Source organism: Schistocerca serialis, chromosome 5, assembly GCF_023864345.2.
Source record: "Schistocerca serialis cubense isolate TAMUIC-IGC-003099 chromosome 5, iqSchSeri2.2, whole genome shotgun sequence".
NCBI classification, from domain to species: Eukaryota; Metazoa; Arthropoda; class Insecta; order Orthoptera; family Acrididae; genus Schistocerca; species Schistocerca serialis.
This window is the reverse complement of record NC_064642.1, coordinates 346,055,753-346,062,077: the sequence shown is the minus strand read 5'-3', so window position 1 is coordinate 346,062,077 and position 6,325 is coordinate 346,055,753.

The following is a 6,325-nucleotide window of genomic DNA, read 5'->3' as shown; positions in this document are numbered from 1 at the left end:
AATAGACACTGCCACTGCTGCACCCCCCTCCCCCACATAGAGAGAGAGAGAGAGAGAGAGAGAGAGAGAGAGAGAGAGAGAGACCGGGGGGGGGGTGAAGGTCTGATCTCTGTTGGTGACTTGTGGCAAACTGTTACAGTACTGAAGTACAGAAACCTTCATTAACAGTCAGTGGTGTGCTATGTTCTCCCCCTAGACTAATTATTTTTCTCTCTGCTTACACTCCCTGTCATACTCAGAACTGCTGTTAGTAATCATCAATAGATAATTTTAACCATTTTTTGACACCTGTTCTTGGCTGTCCTTGAGACATATTCGGGTTTGGAAATGGTATTCACAGAACGGCTCAATAGTCGATGGACGAACAGGTTTTGTGTACACACATGCATGGTGCAGTGAACTGCACTCTCTGCCAGATGGCTGCAGTGTCTTTACTGCTTAATTAATGCTCATTAAACTATCCCTTAGGCATGTTCGTTCTTCCACTGGCAAGTGTATCCTAATTTGTAGTGACTCCCATAGCAACCTTCAGGCTGTGGACCAGTGCTACTCTTCTCACCCACTGGTTATGCCTATCCAGGATCTTGCCTGTTATCTCCATCGACCTGGGAGCTGTTATTTTCGTTTGGACCCCTTGTCATGTTGGGATTTTGGGAAATGAACGAGCTGACTGGCTGGCCAAGGTGGCCACCAGGATGCCGATTCTGCAAGTGGGGGTCCCAGAACTGGATCTTTGGTCATGTTTACCCCATTGATTGCTGGAGGTATGGAACTCAGAGTGGGCTACCCTGATCTTCTCAAACAGATTGAGGACAATGAAGGAGACCACAACCCTATGGCAATCTTCCCTGCGTGCTTCTTGCAGGGAATCCACCGTCCTCTGTTGGCTCCACATTGGCCGCAAGTGGCTATCCATGGCCACATTGTCCGACATGAGGATCCTCCTCACTGCCGGTGCGGAACCCACCTAATGGTGGCCCACTTACTCATAGATTGCTCTCATTTGGCTGATTTGAGGTGGCATCTTAATCTTACTGACAAGCTTCCTCTGGTGCTAGCAGATGACACCAAAGCGGCTGATCTGGTGATAAGTTTTTCCTGCAAAAGTGGTTTCTATGCACCCCTGTAAGGTAGGGCTTTTTGGCCTCATTGACCGTCTGAGGGGTTGGTGGAGCACCCCTCTCCTGCTCCCGCCCCCCCCCCCCTTCCCTCCCTCCCACTCTCTGTCCACCTCACCAGGTATTCTTTGTCGGTCCTTGCTCGATGGCCCAGCCTGGCCCCTACCTTTTCCACCGTTTTATTCTCTTTATTCTTTTTATCTGTTGGCTTTAAAGCCTTGTCTTGACTGATCTTTTGACTTGTGTGTGCGGTCTTCTTTCTGGGCTTTTATTTCTGTTTTTTATTGTGTCAGTTACATTTAGGCTTTCTAGGGTTTGCCTTTCACCACGTTCCTTCATTGACCATTCCTGGTTTGCCACAAGATGGTTGAAGGAACTGATGATCTTGTAGTTTAGTCCCTTTCATTCCAAACCAACCAATCATTTTAGCCCATTATGCATTGTTGGTCTTGTAGCTTAGTATAAACACATTGCTTTTTTACTCACAGAGACGCAATATTTGGTGCCTGTAATAAAGACCTGTTTGTCTGATAAGACTAACTAAACATGTATCACACTACTCTGAGATAACACCATGGTGCTGCAGTTCCTTTTGTTGCTGCTTCCAAGTGTGTTACATTATAAAATTTTCTACATCCGTACTCCGCAAGCCACCTGACGGTATGTGGCGGAGGGTACCTTGAGTACCTCTATCGGTTCTCCCTTCTATTCCAGTCTCATATTGTTCGTGGAAAGAAGGATTGTCGGTATGCCTCTGTGTGAGCTGTAATCTCTCTGAGTTTATCCCCATGGTCTCTTCGCGAGATATACGTAGGAGGGAGCAATATACTGCTTGACTGCTCGGTGAAGGTGTGTTCTTGGAACTTCAGCAAAACCCGTACCGAGCTACTGAGCGTCTCTGCTGCAGAGTCTTCCACTGGAGTTTATCTATCATCTCCGTAGCGCTTTTGCGATTACTAAATGATCCCGTAACGAAGCGCGCTGCTCTCTGTTGGATCTTCTCTCTCTCTCTCTCCTATCAACTCTATCTGGTACAGATCCCACACTGCTGAGCAGTATTCAAGCAGTGGGCGAACAAGCATACTGTAACCTACTTCCTTTGTTTTCCGATTGCATTTCCTTAGGATTCTTCCAATGAATCTCTGTCTGGCATCTGCTTTACCGATGATCAACTTTATATGAGCATTCCGTTTTAAATCACTCATAATGCGTACTCCCAGATAATTTATGGAATTAACTGCTTCCAGTTGCTGACCTGCTATATTGTAGCTAAATGATATGGGATATTTCTTTCTATGTATTCGCACCACATTACACTTGTCTGCACTGAGATTTAATTGCCATTCCCTGCACCATGCGTCAATTCGCTGCAGATCCTCCTGCATTTCAGTACAATTTTCCATTGTTACAACCTCTCGATGTACCACAGCATCACCCGCAAAAAGCCTCAGCGAACTTCTGATGAATCCATAAGGTAGCATTGTTAACCGCAGGCACTGTTGCCCAAAGGAGAGGAGGTGATCGACAGTGGCTTAGCTACAGTAGCAGATGACCACTACATAGTGTAACAAGCAAGAAAGAACCCGTGTCAAACAATGGGTGCTTATTGGAACCACATTTAACAGGACTTCAAGGCACACAATCTCAAACTCCACAGTGGCACGACGACTGCATGGAGTGGTCTCTTAGCCCGACCACCAGTAGGTTGTGTTGCGTTGACACCTTACACAGGCGGTTATGACGCCAAGAGCATAGAGGCTGGTCCAACGGGGAGTTGTCGCGTGCTCTTCTCCGAAGGCAGCAGATTCAGTCTAAGTAGTGTTTCTGGACGTACCGTCAGTAGGGGGACAACCCATGCCCACCCCACCCTCCATTGCTGCCAAATTCACTCAAGATGGCGGCGATGATGTCATCCAATATGGCGGCACGCAGACCCGGCAACGCCGCACGACGCCATCCAAGATGGCGGACCCCAGTGGGAGAACAGTCCAACTATGCCACGTCCACCAACCCAACCCTCAGAAAAAACGGCAGGAAGTCCGAATCTTGGTGGGAAAACAGTCCAACCGTGCCACATCCACCAACCCAAGCCTCCAGAAAATAAACCGGCGGGAAGCCTGAACTCCAATATGACAATGCATGCAAAGACCGCACTTGTCCTTCCATCATCATTGACCATCACTTACAAACACTCACCATCACTTATTATTATTTATTATCATTTACCACCACTCACCATCACTTATTACTACTTACCACTACTGACCCGCCTCCACCAGAAACTCCCTGCAAACTCAAACTCAAACACGTCAATGGCTGCAAAACCCAACTTTCGTCCACTACTCACTATCATCCACTAACATTCACTATCATTCACCATCATCTACCACCATCCACTACCACAGGCCCACCTCCACTAGAAAACCGCGCCAAATTCAAACTCCAACACGACACTGTCTCGAAAACCGCACTTCTATGCACTACCATCATCCATTATCTATTCAAGATGTCCGACCCCCCCCCCCCCCCCCCGGCAAGAAAGCCACCCTCCCCACATCCACAACAAAAATCCATCACAAGTTCAAATCCCCAATACCACAACTGGCCACATGCACGAGCCCTCTCCATCACCCATCCCCCCTTTCACCGGCAGCCCATCATAATTGCGTCAAACAACAAACTGCACCTACAGCAACGCAACCCACGTCCCCCGACCCTGCAGGGGGGAAGGGACCGAAGACCCCATTCCAAGCAGCACGGCCACCACCCACTCCCCAACACAACAAATTTTGTGGTAAATGCCAGCAAGACTTGTTATTTTGATCTTAAATATGGTAGCTCCTCTGCCCAGAACATTTGTGTTACACTTCAGTCATACCAGTTAGTGTAATATTTAATTGTGTTTACATAATTTTTTTATGATTACATTTATGTTCATTCTTGTGTACACTCTTTCAGTTTAAAACCCTTTATAATTTTTCTTCCTGCATTATAGAATTATATCTAATGATAGTACTGAAACAACAGTATTGAAGTTTCTCACCAACTGTTGATGGTCTTGTGTGGATATGGTGTTATAGGTAAGCTGAGATTGAGCATTTTGAACTTTGTCTTCACTACCTAAAATTAAAATAGTGTTGTAGTCTGTATGTCTGTTCTTTTCTTCTTGTGGTCTTACTTCATGTGGGTTATCTATGTTTACCACATTGAAGATTCTCTCCACTGTGAGACTGCTTTTCTGGAGTGGCCACAATTGACTGCCTTGTCAAAAAGCAGAACTTTACTTCATGCACACAGTTCAGAATATTATCAAAATACTTCTTATTAGTATTCTTATTTATTATCGATTCCCTTGCTGCATTGTGGGCTTCTTGCCTTTAATGTGCTTACATTGGAATCATAATCATACTTAACTTACTCAATTTTTCTTGTAATGCTCCCGGTATATTTACCCTTTGTCTGTACAATAATTCAGATTGTGTATAACTTATATAGCTTTATATAGTTTTGTTAAATAAAAAGATTGCATAGGGTGATCTCTCATGCTAGGTGCTCAAATAATCCAGTAATGTATGGTGTCTTCTCTCAAGCATGTAAGAATCTCTGCATCAAATACTATCAACCACTAATTTATTTTTTAGCTGTTTGTTATACCCTGTTGAAATGATCTCTTAAGAAATTGGAACCTCAGTCTGTACGAGGGCATATAGAATTCCATGCCTGAAGACTATGTGCTACACAAACGTCCTCCGTGACTGCCATCATCTCTGGGCACTTCCCGAATGGGTTGTCATGGATTTATTTTAAAATACTTTCACTTCATTTACTGAGCCTATTGCATCATTTATTTCCCTGTAATTACTTGTGCCTGCCACACATTCATCATATTCCTTGTTCTAGCTACCTGGCATGTGTGTGTCACAATACCGTTGTACTCACTTTTGGGTTTGTTTTTAAGTTGCTGTTCTGTCAGATTGCTCCTGGTAGAATTCTGTTGAACATTTGAGTCAGTTGTCTTATTCTGTAAAGTGCTTCAACATTGCTGTTCATCTTATGTGAATTCATCTTCGGTCTCCACTGGACAAGTTTGGAACTCATGTCCTTCATGCTAAAAAATCACATCAAGATATGATCATTCACCATCATTAGCCATGTTCCAAAGCTATACTGTCAATAGTGCTTCTTTGGGAACACTGTAGTTGTCAGGTCCTCTTCTTTTGCATTATAATTTTTTGTGCCTTATTTACTGTTTTATAAGAACATGCAAGCTGCAAATGCTTACCGTTATCTGATGTAGTTACTGCTTCATTATTGGCATGTGTAACAAAATTATGAGTTGGGATTTCTCTTACACCAATTTTAAGAGCCAATGGCTTGCCTACTTACAGTTTTGCAGTTCTGAGCAGCACATTATTCACTAGTGCTTGTGGAGATGCTTAAAAAACTGAAGGTAGACCATGCCTACATTGTGGTTAGTCTAGATGTGGTGGTATTTTTTACGAGGGTGTCTGTGAAAAGTCTTTTGGTCTGAATTTCTACCTGATATTATTAAACTGTTTAACCCCATTCTGGTGACAAGTTTCCTGTATTATGGTTAATATTGAAGAATTATGGGTAGCACAGTGAGAGGTTCTCCACAGTTGCGTTGCTGGCCATGGTGAGTTTCATCATGGAATATTTTGAAGAATAAACTCTGAACTGCTGTGCCCGTCTCAGTTTTTTCAGTATGTTGTTGACACATTTTTAATATGGCGTCATGGGTGCTACAGCATTTTGTAGGTCATATGAATGGTGAACATCTCAGCATCAAATTTACAGACAGGTGGAGAGGGAGGGCAAGCAATCGATCAAGGATGCATTATCGGAGCACAAGGCAGGTGGTGAGCTCGGTCATTCAGTGTACAGGAAGCCAACACACACCAGTAGCTACCAGAATGACAGTAGTTTCCACCATCCTGTGCACAAGAAAGTGGTCTTGAACACCAATACAGTGAGTGTTGATTAATACTGGTGATGATAATCTACAATCTAATCTAGATCATTTCAAGTGTTGAAAGACAACAGCTATAACAAGAAAGACAATGTATATGCTTTTAGGCGAAAGCGGCGGAGATCACTTTGTGACAGTGCGGTAGAGGCAAAGCCTTCAGCAAGTCTTCCCACTCCGAAGATTCAGGAAAAGTTACGCCCTGGTGAAGACAACATTG